The sequence below is a fragment of the Nerophis ophidion genome, linkage group LG01 (assembly GCF_033978795.1).
Source record: "Nerophis ophidion isolate RoL-2023_Sa linkage group LG01, RoL_Noph_v1.0, whole genome shotgun sequence".
In the NCBI taxonomy this organism is placed as follows: Eukaryota; Metazoa; Chordata; class Actinopteri; order Syngnathiformes; family Syngnathidae; genus Nerophis; species Nerophis ophidion.
The window spans coordinates 74,528,583-74,542,130 of NC_084611.1; the positions used below are offsets into that span (position 1 = coordinate 74,528,583).

General features: G+C 39.6%; 1 protein-coding gene across 2 annotated transcripts in view; it reads left to right on the plus strand.

Annotated features, from left to right (window-relative positions):
• The first annotated feature begins 11,354 nt into the window (after window positions 1–11,354).
• pik3r5 (phosphoinositide-3-kinase, regulatory subunit 5) overlaps window positions 11,355–13,548 on the plus strand; it is a 61,214-nt gene continuing 59,020 nt past the window's right edge. The window contains exon 1 of one of the 2 annotated variants that reach the window (XM_061911136.1): window positions 11,355–11,614. The gene's annotated coding sequence lies outside the window, so the exon portion shown is untranslated. The remainder of the gene's footprint in view (window positions 11,615–13,548) is intronic. The other variant, XM_061911127.1, reaches the window with a different exon arrangement.

A 13,548-nucleotide genomic window follows, 5' to 3' on the forward strand; every position in this document is an offset into this window, starting at 1 on the left:
TTCCAAATGAGCTAATATTTGCAAAAAAAAAACAACTCAGTTTACCAGTTAGAACATTAAGTATCTTGTTTTTGCAGTCTATTTAATTGAATATAGGTTGAAGAGAATTTGCTAATCATTGTATTCTGCTACAATTTACACAACGTGCCAACTTCACTGGTTTTGGGTTTTGTACAAAAAAATACCAACCTTGTGAGTTTACTGTTGGACATTAAGGATCTAATCTACTAAGATCCAAATCACACACGCCAAACAGCGTAGGCAAATGTTAAAATTGTGTGTACATTGAGTGGACGTGTTGCATGTGATTTCCTAAGACTGTGTGTACAACTGATTGGTTGCATGTCTGGTCAAAAATTGGGCCAATCCTGAAGGATCAAGATGGTATGTAATTATGTCCGTTTAGCTCTCACTTACAGTATAGGTAGAAGTTCCTACTTACTCTAAAACTTGACTAACATCGCAGCCTGCATTTATTCTGTTTTGCGTGTGTGTAGTCCAGCGGGTTATTACCATTTGCGGAGAAGCTGCTGCTAACCTGACGGATGCTGGCGTAACCAAGTTTTGCAAAGCCCACCAATACGGTACCTGCTGTGGATGACTACATAGATGATATCACGGCAACTTGGCAGGAAATTCAGGTTCAACACATTATTGACATCAACTAAATAATTGTTATTGATGTAAGTTGTAAAGCATGGTATCATGATGGCAGTAATTACCTTTTACTATGACCGATAAAACACTGTATCAGACATGACTTTACCACAACACACACTGCCTAAACAGCAGAGGTGGCATCTGTAAAGATGGAATATGCCAGGTTAAAGCAAAAGAGTTGAAAAATTATTTATCTAAATCTGTATTTTAAAAAAAAAAATACAGCACAGAAAGCAAGATTTCCAGAAAATTCATGGATAAATATTAGTTGCAGTTTGCAGCTTCACTCTATCGCAGATTTCTGGGATTTATTTCAGCAAATTATGTGTATTTTCAGCCTAAATAAAGCATTTTTAATAATAAAAATGGCTAAATGAACAAACAATAGCAGTACGACAATAGTATTTGTCACTAGACGAGACAAGCAAAGAAACAAACACATTTTTGTTCTACTTGTCCAATGACAATAAAGATCATCCATCCATCCATCCAAACCAATCAGAGCAAACTGTTCAGTATCAGGGCCAGTGATTGGCTCAGCCTCAGGCAACATTAAATATTGGATTAAAGGAGGGTAAAGGTGACCCTGTTTCATGTCTAAATGGCTTTCCTAATGTTTGAAAATATATTGACAGTGTCGTAGACAATAATAATTCCCACTTATTAATGGTTTACTGTAACTACTGTGACTACCTCTTGAAGCTCATCTAGAGAATGCCAAGAGTTTGCAGAGCAATAATCAGAAAAAAGGGTGGCTATTTTGAAGAAACTAGAATATAAAACAGGTTTTCGGTTATTTCACCTTTTTTGTTAAGTACATGTGTTCATTCATAGTTTTCATGCCAACAGTGACACTCTACACTCCTTCAACATTTGTAGAAAACTCCTGTGGATGTACTACCAGTCTGTGGTTGCCAGTGTTCTGTTCTACATGGTAGTGTGCTGGGGGGGCAGTATATCTAAGAAGGACAGCTCCAGACTTGAGAAACTGATCAGGTGGGCCGGTTCTACAATCGGAATGAAACTGGACTCACTGGTGACGGTGGCAGAGAAGAGGACTGTGGACAAACTAGTGAGCATCCTGGATGATGCCAGTCCCCCTCTGCATAGCGTTATCAGTAGCCAGAGGAGCCTGTTCAGTGCTAGACTGCTTCATCCCAAGTGCAGGACTAATAGACTCAAGAACTCCTTTGTCCCACACGCCATTAGACTGTACAACTCCTCTCTGGGACGGGGGACGGGGGGTACTAGGATGACAGGGGATGCAAAACATTAACAGTGCAATACGTTTTCATAACATGGTCACTACTGCCTACTTTGTCTTGTTATATTCTTATTTTACTGTTATATTGTTATTCCCATTGTTTTTATTCTTTTTGTAAAATTTCTCTATTTTGTTTAATTTTAAACCCCCATTATTTACTTTTTACTTTTTTCTTTAAATTGATCTCAACTCTGTATACTGCTGCTGGAATTTTAATTTTCCTGAAGGAACTCTCCTGAAGGAATCAATAAAGTACTATCTATCTATCTATCTATCTATCTAGTCATGACAATAAAGAAAACACAGTGAATGAGGAGGTGTTTCCAAACTTTTGGCCTGTACTGTATATGTGTTTGTGTAATACATAATATATATATATATACTGTAAATATATAAATTAAAGTATATTAAAACATTTATATGAAATGGTGTCATATATATTTAATATATATTGTGTATTAGTTCATTTTTAATCATTCTTTTATAAATTATATATTTTTCTGTGTTTAAAACATTTAAAATGACCTCTGATTAGTCGCCACAAAGTACGTGTAAACGGTGCACAAAAGGCTGTATTGAGTGTTTGAGCCAAGTGGAGAAGAATGCAGATTTACCATGTTTTTTTTATTGTTATAGACATGCACCTGGGAATAGGTTGATTGGCAACACTAAATTGGCCCTAGTGTGTGAATGTGAGTGTGAATGTTGTCCGTCTACCTGGCCCTGTGATGAGGTGGCAACTTGTCCAGGGTGTAGTGCCTTCCGCCCGATTGTAGCTGAGATAGGCACCAGCGCCCCCTGCGACCCCAAAGGGAATAAGCGGTAGAAAATGGACAAATACATCTAATATATATTTTTTATTAGTTCATTTGAATCATTATTTTTTTAAATTATACATGTTTTTGTTTAAAATGTTTAAAATAACCTCTGAGTGTTTGAGCTAAGTGGAGAAGAATGCAGATTTACCCAGTTTTAAAAAAAAAATTAAAATCAAATTATTATAATAGCCCCACTAGGATCCAATTTAATTTAAAAGCCCTTTAAAAGAGCAGAATGGGAATCCACAGAGCTGCAAAAACACTACTATAACGCTTTGTATTGCACAATACTGCCACCTGTGGCTCATACTGATGTACAACTGGGCTTTTGTTATTTTTCATTGATTGACTGATATCAAGAGTAGAAACATAGAACAAACCTAAGTTGAATCTACCGTCTGGTTTTGGTAGTGGTCAACCCTCCAATAAGAAAGTAATTTTAAAAAGTCCTGTAAACTTGTAAGCTGAAAAAGGTACAGGATTGTTGTTGGACCCCTTTTAGTGTATTAATGGCCACAAGTATTTGAATTCCAACTTGTGTTGTTGTTATTGTACATTGAACAAAAGGGCAAAGTGAACTTTAAAACAATTTCTAACTTAACAAGTACATAATGTACAAACTGTATTGTGTATATCCAAATGGGCTTTCTTTTGGTTTGTTTTGCTGTTTTTTGTTTTGACAGTACAGATGAAAGGTTGTACAAATACTTTCAAGTTGAAATCCTTATGTTCCTTCTTGCATGTCTCAGAAAGACCTGAGGGTTCCTGGTTCAATCCCCATCTTCTACCAACCTAGTCACGTCAGTTGTGTCCTTGAGCAAGACACTTCACCCTTGCTCCTGATGAGTCCTGGTTAGGGCCTTGCATGGCAGCTCCCGCCATCAGTGTGTGAACGTGTGTGTGAATGGGTGAATGTGGAAATAGTGTCAAAGCGCTTTGAGTACCTTAAAGGTAAAAAAGGGCAATACAAGTATTTTATAACCGATTTACGTTCTATTTGCACTATTGCATCACAATCTATTCATTATTTTCAGAATCTATTCCGCTTTTACCCTCTCGTACTACATTTTGTGTTGTCTTATGTGCCTATTGTCTGTTAGTATGACTATAAAGTTATTTAAAAACATTAATTATACCTAAAATGTAAAAAATGTAAATAAACCCCAAACTGGAAAAACATTAACTCAGTCTACCAAATTTTTTCAAACATATTCTGTTTTCACAGCAAATAACTGTAATTTTGAAAATAGTATTTTACCGTAAAAAAATTTGCAGCGCAGGAGTAAGAAAATAAAAAAGAACTGTGCATTTTTACTGTAAAAATTCCAGCGACTGAGCTGCCAGTTTTTTTCAAACATAAAATATATTGACGTTTTTTAAATACATTCAAACATTTTAATAGGTGGAGCACAAAAAAAGATATTCATGACCTTCTAAATAATTTATGTAACATTATGACAGTTTAAGTTTAATTTATTTTAAAGGGGACAATGCAATTTCATAAAACACACGACTACACGTGGTTAAAAAAGCCAGAATTAGCCAGTAGGCTCATTTTTATCTGTAGTCCCCTGGCAGTTGTGTAAAAAAGGCAGTAAAATTACAATTTCAAAGAAAAAGAAAAGAAACAGAAAAAAAAAAAAAAGCACACAATACATTTACGATATAATAAAAAATAAAATACAAAATCACAAAATAAAATGTATCTTATTATCAAAACAGGCTCATCTTTTAGTCCCGGCAGCTGAACGCATTGATAATCCACATTTTCAATTTTTTTGTGGACGCCATCTAGACATTAAATAAAGCCCTTTAGTCACCTTTATAATCTTCTATTCCAAAATAATGCTGTCTGAGGCTGAGCCAATCAGTGGCTACAGTACTGAACAACACGGTTGAATTGGTTTGATCCCATCTAGTGGTCAATTCTACTGCAATATTGATATTTTTCGTTCACGTTGCCATTTTTATGTTTAACATTTTTTAACTTAAAGGCCTACTGAAACCCACTACTACCGACCACGCAGTCTGAACTCATTTGTATACTCTAGCCTTTAAATAGACTCCCTTTTTAGACCAGTTGATCTGCCGTTTCTTTTCTTTTTCTTCTATGTCCCACTCTCCCTTGTGGAGGGGGTCCGGTCTGATCCGGTGGCCATGTACTGCTCGCCTGTGTATCGGCTGGGGACATCTCTGCACTGCTGATCCGCCTCCGCTTGGGTTGGTTTCTTGCTGGCTCCGCTGTGAACGGGACTCTCGCTGCTGTGTTGGATCCGTTTTGGACTGGATGGACTCTTGCGACTGTGTTGGATCCATTATGGATTGAACTTTCACAGTATCATGTTAGACCTGCTCGACATCCATTGCTTTCCTCCTCTCCAAGGTTCTTATAGTCATCATTGTCACCGACGTCCCACTGGGTGTGAGTTTTCCTTGCCCTTATGTGGGCCTACCGAGGATGTCGTAGTGGTTTGTGCAGCCCTTTGAAACACTAGTGATTACTTACTTACTATATAAGTAAACATTGATTGATTGATAGTTTATATATCAATAATGAATTGCAATTTAAATTTCCCGCCAAGTGTCGTGTTGAAAACGTCGCGGAATGATGACTCCTGTGATGACGTCTCGGGTTGTAGCGGACATTATTTTCCAGCCCGATCCAAGCTATAAGTAGTCTGCTTTAATCGCATATTCAAACAGTATTCTGGACATCTGTGTTGCTGAATCTTTTGCAATTTTTTAAATTAATGATAGACCTCCTTTTTAGACCAGTTGATCTGCCGCTTCTTTTCTTTCTCCTATGTCCCCCCCTCCCTTGTGGAGGGGGTCCGGTCCGATGACCATGGATGAAGTACTGGCTGTCCAGAGTCGAGACCCGGGATGGACCGCTCGTCGGGACCCAGGATGGACCGCTCGCCTGTATCGGTTGGGGACATCTCTACGCTGCTGATCCGCCTCCGCTTGAGATGGTCTCCTGTGGACGGGACTCTCGCTGCTGTCTTGGATCCGCTTGAACTGAACTCTCGCGGCTGTGTTGGAGCCACTATGGATTGAACTTTCACAGTATCATGTTAGACCCGCTCGACATCCATTGCTTTCGGTCCCCTAGAGGGGGGGGGGTTGCCCACATCTGAGGTCCTCTCCAAGGTTTCTCATAGTCAGCATTGTCACTGGCGTCCCACTGGATGTGAATTCTCCCTGCCCACTGGGTGTGAGTTTTCCTTGCCCTTTTGTGGGTTCATCCGAGGATGTTGTAGTCGTAATGATTTGTGCAGTCCTTTGAGACATTTGTGATTTGGGGCTATATAAATAAACATTGATTGATTGATTGATAAGTCAAAGTAGAAAGATGCAGGTGGGAAGCTTTTAACCTTTAGCCACACAAACACACGGTGATTCCTTGTTTAAAATTCCCGAAGGCGAAGCTTTACTATGGATCAGAGCGGTCAAGCGAACATGGATCCCGACCACATGTCAACCAGCAGTTTTCGGTGAGAAAATTTTCCCATCCAAAGGCAAAACTTAGTAACTCACTTCTAGCTGATTTTGAGAAAACAAAGGAAAACTAATCTATCTTGATGCTGTCTTACAAAGATCTACAAAGTCATCAAACGTATAGATGTTTTCTTGAGCTTACATTTTCTTGCCGATTGAGCCATGGATTGAATCTGCTCTCATGAACGTGTGCCCTTTCTCCAGATATTTTATCACAATCTCGGGTGGGCCCCATTCTGCGTTTGCACATTGGGCAAGAGCCGTGTACAGCGTCCAGTTTTTATTTTGACCTCCACAGTTATCTGCCCAAAAGAGTATGCAAGGGGAAGAATCAAGAACAATACATGTAATGAAGGTGCTTGCAACGTCCTGGGCCAATCTTCCAAATATCCCCTCGTGCCATAATATCACATAATCAGGTTGACCGTCGGCCCCCATTCGTGCAAATGTCTCATTAAAGACAATAAGGCGATTGACAAAGAAGCTCCGATTGGTCCCTTGAGATACTAGGTTTTTCTGTTGTATCTACGCGGTTATGTGGTAGTTGCTACGTCCTGCCATGCGCGTAACAGCTTACTTACGGAACAAATTACGATATCGCATACACTAATGTAAAGCATATCACCTAGGAACTCCAAAATTATTATCAGCTCAGTTTTGACCAAAGGGCTTCACGGTGGCAGAGGGGTTTGTGCGTCTGCCTCACAATACGAAGTTCCTGCAGTCCTGGGTTCAAATCCAGGCTCGGGATCTTTCTGTGTGGAGTTTTCATGTTCTCCCCGTGCCTGCGTAGGTTCCCTCTGGGTACTCCGGCTTCCTCCCACTTCCAAAGACATGCACCTGGGGATAGGTTGATTGGCAACACTAAATTGGCCCTAGTGTCTGAATGTGAGTGTGAATGTTGTCTGTCTATCTGTGTTGGCCCTGCGATGAGGTGGCGACTTGTCCAGGGTGTACACCGCCTTCTGCCCGAATGGGACAAGCGGTAGGAAATGGATGGATGGATGTAGTCAGCTAGAGGCGTGTCTATATGAAATGAAACAATGGATGTCCGCTAACTTTTTGCAATTTAGGACCTTCTTATTGTGAGGCACATGCACTATTAAGAGTAAATTAACAAGTAGTTTAACAATCCATTTTCTACCGATTGTTCCTCGTAATTTTGAGCAAAAAATAGAATGAGAAATGACACAATATGATCTCAGGGCATTCATTCGATCACATCTGGACTGTTTGGTTTGTCTTGGAAGATGTTTCACCCCTCATACAAGTAGGCTTCATCAGATGGTGCTCATAGACTAAGGCCATGTCTACTCTAAAGTAATTTAACCCCTTATACGAATAATTATTCAGCCACACTAAACCAGCATTTAAGGTCCCCCTCCTCGGACAAATCTTTACACGGGTTAGTCAGTCGTGTATTTCTTGAATCTCCGGCACTTAGCTTTGTATGGACTCATTGATCGTTTACAAACTGATAACGTTGCTCGGATGGCAACATATGTTGCGCCAAAACCTGTATGGACCATTCAGCATTAATGGCGCCTTCACAGATGTGTAAGTTACCCATGCTTTGGGCACTAATACACCCCCATACCATCACACATGCTGGCTTTTGAACTTTGCGCCTGTAACAGGTTCTTTTCCTCTTTGGTCCGGAGGACACAACGTCCACAGTTTTCAAAATCAATTTGGAATGTGGACTCGTCAGACCACAGAACACTTTTCCACTTTGCATCAGTCCATCTGAGATGAGCTCGGGCCCAGAAAAGCCTGCGGCGTTTGTGAGTGTTGTTGATAAATGGCTTTCGCTTTGCATGGTAGAGCTTTAACTTGCACTTACAGATGTAGCGACAAACTGAAGATACTGACAGTGGTTTTCTGAAGTGTTCTTGAGCACAGGTAGCGATATCCTTTACACCAGGGGTCACCAACGCGGTGCCCGCGGGCACCAGGTAGCCCGTAAGGACCAGATGAGTCGCCCGCTGGCCTGTTCTAAAAATAGCTCCAATATCAGCACTTACCAGTGAGCTGTCTCTATTTTTTAAAATTTTATATATTTACTTGCAAGCTGGTCTCGCTTTGCTCAACATTTTTAATTCTAAGAGAGACAAAACTCAAATACAATTTTAAAATCCCAAAAAATATTTTAAAGAGTTGGTCTTCACTTCTTTAAATTAAATTCATGAATTTTTTCACTTTACTTCTTATAACTTTCAGAAAGACAATTTTAGAGAAAAAATACAACCTTAAAAATGATTTTAGGATTTTTAAACACATATACCTTTTTACCTTTTAAATTCCTTCCTCTTCTTTCCTGACAATTCAAATCAATGTTCAAGTAAATTTATTTTTTTTATTGTAAAGAATAGTAAATACATTTTAATCTAATGCTTCATTTTAGCTTCTGTTATTTCAACGAAGAATATTTGTGAAATATTTCTTCAAACTTATTATGATTAAAATTCAAAAAAAATATTCCGGAAAATCTAGAAAATCTGAAGGATCAAATTTAAATCTTATTTCAAAGTCTTTTGAATTTCTTTTAAAATTTTTGTCCTGGAAAATCTAGAAGAAATAATGATTTGTCCTTGTTAGAAATATAGCTTGGTCCAATTTGTTATATATGCTAACAAAGTGCAGATTTGATTTTAACCTATTTAAAACATGTCATCAAAATATTCATTTATTGTGAGAAATCATTAAGATGATCAGTGTTTCCACAAAGATAAATATTATTAATTATTAATAATAACATAGAGTTAAAGGTAAATTGAGCAAATTGGCTATTTTTGGCAATTTATTTAAGTGTGTATCAAACTGGTAGCCTTTCGCATTAATCACTACCCAAGAAGTAGCTCTTGGTTTCAAAAATGTTGGTGACCCCTGCTTTACACACTGATGTCGCAATAACAATTATTTATTTGGGATCGAAGGTCTCAGGCATTCAATGTGGTTTTTGCCTTGCCGCTTACGTGCAGTGATTTCTCCCGATTCTCTGAACCTTTTGATGATGATACGGACCGTAGATGGAGAAATTGTCACGCCTGTAGGTTTATGATTTGGTTTTGGTCAGGTTATGTGTAGTTTTTTTGGAAATTTAAGTTCTGTCTCCGTCACATGGACATGGATTGGTTTTGCTTCTTCCACGCAAAGGATGATTGGAACGAGCCAGACGAGAGTGTAAGTACATATTTGTTTATGTAAACACTATATGAAAAAAATAAACAAACTAAGGGCGCTCACAAGGAGGTACAAAACTTGGCTACAAAAATACAAACAGGAAAACAAAAACACTTGCACGATGGCATGAATGAACTAGGGACATAAAAAGACTTAGCACAAACGCATTAAACTATGAACCATATACAACAACTTACATGACATGGATCTAGGGACGAGGGCATGAAGGAGATGCAGCAAGGATAGGATGCGTGAAGGCATGAAGGCAAAGTTCCCGGAATGAAGACAAGAAAAAGAGTGACTTATGTAACTATGATAATTAGTGAAAAGAGGTGTGAGGCTGAGGACAGGGACGTGACATGACAGGTGAAAAGTAATGAGTTGGCATGGAGACGAAAACAAACCAGGAAGTGCCTAGACAGAACTTAAATGTCCAGAAAAACTAAACATAATAACCTGACCAAAACCAAAACATGAACTTACAGGCGTGACAGAAATCCCTAAATTCCTTGCCATAGCTAATTGAGAAATGTTGTTTTTGAACTGTAAGACAATTTGCTTACAAAGTGGTGACCCTCACCCCAACCTTGTTTGTGAATGACTGAGCATTTCATGGAAGCGGCTTTAATACCCAATCATGGCACCCACCTATTCTCATTCAGCCTGTTCACCTGTGGGATGTTCCAAACAAGTGTTTGATGAGCAGTCCTCAACTTTCTCAGTCGTTTTTGCCACGCGTGCCAGCTTTTTTGAAACATGTTGCAGGCATCAAACTCCAAATGAGCTAATATTTGCAAAGAATAGCAACAGATCGAACATTAAATATCTTATCTTTGCAGTCTATTCAATTGAATATTGGTTGAAAAGGATTTGCAAATCATTGTATTTAGTTTTTATTCAGAATTTACACAACGTGCCAACTTCACTGGTTTTGGGTTTCACTATGTAAAGCGCTTTGAGTCTCTAACGCAGTGGTTCTCAAATGGGGGTACGCGTACCCCTGAGGGTACTTGAAGGTATGCCAAGGGGTACGTGAGATTATTCAGAAATATTCAGAAAATAGCAACATTTCTAAAATCCTTTATAAATATATTTATTGAATAATACTTCAACAAGATATGAATGTAAGTTCAGAAACTGTGAAAAGAAATGCAACTATATTCAGTGTTGACAGCTAGATATTTTGTGGACATGTTCCATAAATATTGATGTTAAAGATTTATTTTTTTGTGAAGAAATGTTTAGAATTAAGTTGATGAATCCAGATGGATCTCTTTTACAATCCCCAAAGAGGGCACTTTAAGTTGATGATTACTTCTATGTGTAGAAATCGTTATTTATAATTGAATTACTTTTTTATTTTTCAACAAGTTTTTAGTTATTTGTACTTTTTTCCCGTATAGTTCAAGAAAGACCTCTACAAATGAGCAATATTTTGCACCGTTATACAATTTAATAAATCCGAAAGTGATGACATAATGCTGTATTTTACTTCTTTATCTCCTTTTTTCAACCAAAAATGCTCTGATCAGGGGGTACTTGAATTAAAAAAAATGTTCACATTGGGTATACATCACTGAAAAAAGGTTGAGAAACACTGCTCTAACGAAATGGGCTCTGTAAATCCAATTCACTTCGCCCACCATCGTGCATGTGTGGTGTTTTGCACATTAGACGGAGCAACTGTACAGCAATTGTCATCCAGCTTTAGAAAATAGGTAACAAAGCCAAACAAAGAGGTGTGGGAATAGCATGAAAACAAACACGTCAAACAGATGACTTCCTGTCAAGAGGCCAACATCCCTTTTAAAATGCACATGCAACCTCTCATACAAACACACAATGACCAACACACACACACACACACACACACACACACACACACACACACACACACACACACACACACACACACACACACACACACACACACAAGCTGCAGCAGCAACCTTGCTCATTGTGCTCACATGCACTTCTCTCCTATGCTTCCTGTTTGTGAGCAGCAGTGTGAGTAAAGTCAGCCCACAGAAGCACCAGCAGCTTGCAGGGCTGATTGTCACCGCTGTGCTCGTTTGTCGTACGCATGATGGATGTTGGTCCGACACACACAAGTGGCACCAGATGGCACTGAGCTGGACGCACTTTGACTTGGAGGCTTTAGAGGCAATGGATGCTGGGCAGTAGAGTGCAGGTAAGACGAGTTGTTTGATTTTGGTGGCTATCAGCTCTCTTGTGTGGGCTATTTGTCAAAAAAAAACAAAAAAAAACCTGACACATTTATTTGTTAAATACAAGTATTATTTATTTAGCTCTGTTATTGACAAATGTGAGTTTGTTGTATCGCTTTAATTGTGAAACGGGATGGAGCAGTTAAAACCACTGTGCCCCATGCTGTGAAAATCAAACATAAAACAACTTGTATTACATATTTCATTCAATATTTATTCTCATATACAGTGGGGCAAAAAAGTATTTAGTCAGCCACCGATTGTGCAAGTTCTCCCACTTAAAATGATGACAGAGGTCTGTAATTTTCATTATAGGTAATTCAACTGTGAGAGATAGAATGTGAGAAAAAAAATCCAGGAATTCACATTGTAGGAATTTTAAATAATTTATTTGTAAATTAGGGTGGAAAATAAGTATTTGGTCAACCATTCAAAGCGCTCACTGATGGAAGGAGGTTTTGGCTCAAAATCTCAGGATACATGGCCCCATTCATTCTTTCCTTAACACGGATCAATCGTCCTGTCCCCTTAGCAGAAAAACAGCCCCAAAGCATGATGTTTCCACCCCCATGCTTCACAGTAGGTGTGGTGTTCTAGATTAGATAGTACTTTATTAATTCCGTCAGGAGAGTTCCTTCAGGAAAATTAAAATTTTCAGCACAATCCCATTCAAGATCAGACAAACATTACAGGGAGACAGAACAGGATCGCTGACGGGTCTGCCGGCTTCCAGCGCCCCTTACAAAAAAAGATGAAATACAGGTAAACAAGGGGGGGGGGGAATAGAAGATTAAAATGAACTAAAAAAATCGGTCTTAGCCTGGGCCTTGGAGAGGGTGTGCAGACTGAGGCCAAGGGAAAAAAAACAAAAAAACAAAAAAAACTAACAAAAAAAAACTAACAAAAAAAAAGGGTTGCATCTTGGTATGCAACTCAGTATTCTTCTTCCTTCTACCAAAAAGTTCTATTTTGGTTTCATCTGACCACATGACATTCTCCCAATCCTCTGCTGTATCATCCATGTATCCATTTTGGTATAAACTCAAATGGTCTTGTTTGGAGGAAGAAGAAGTACCGAGGAGTCTTGTTCACGAGTGGGGGAAGAGTGGATCGTGAGATCGACAGGCGGATCGGTGAGGCGTCTTCAGTAATGCGGACGTTGTACCTATCCGTTGTGGTGAAGAAGGAGCTGAGCCGGAAGGCAAAGCTCTCAATTTACCGGTCGATCTACGTTCCCATCCTCACCTATGGTCATGAGCTTTGGGTCATGACCGAAAGGATAAGATCACGGGTACAAGCGGCCGAAATGAGTGCTCTCCCTCAGCCAAAATGAGTGCTCTCCCTTAGAGATAGGGTGAGAAGCTCTGTCATCCGGGAGGAACTCAAAGTAAAGCCGCTGCTCCTCCACATCGAGAGGAACCAGATGAGGTGGCTCGGGCATCTGGTCAGGATGCCACCCGAACGCCTCCCTAGGGAGGTGTTTAGGGCACGTCCAACCGGTAGGAGGCCACGGGGAAGACCCAGGACACGTTGGGAAGACTATGTCTCCCGGCTGGCCTGGGAACCCCTTGGGATCCCCCGGGAAGAGCTAGACGAAGTGGCTGGGGAGAGGGAAGTCTGGGCTTAACTGTTTAGGCTGCTGCCCCCGCGACCCGACCTCGGATAAGTGGAAGATGATGGATGGATGGATGGATGGATGGATGGATGGATGGGCTTCCGTCTAGCCACTATACCATTCAGGCCTGATTGGTGGAGTGATGCAGAGATGGTTGTCTTTCTGGAAGGTTCTCCTCTCTCCTCTACGGGGTGTAACGATTCGTTTTACAATGATCCAATTTGATTAGACATCTATGGTTGCCAATTTCATTTTTTTTTTTTTAGAATGATTTGATCTTAA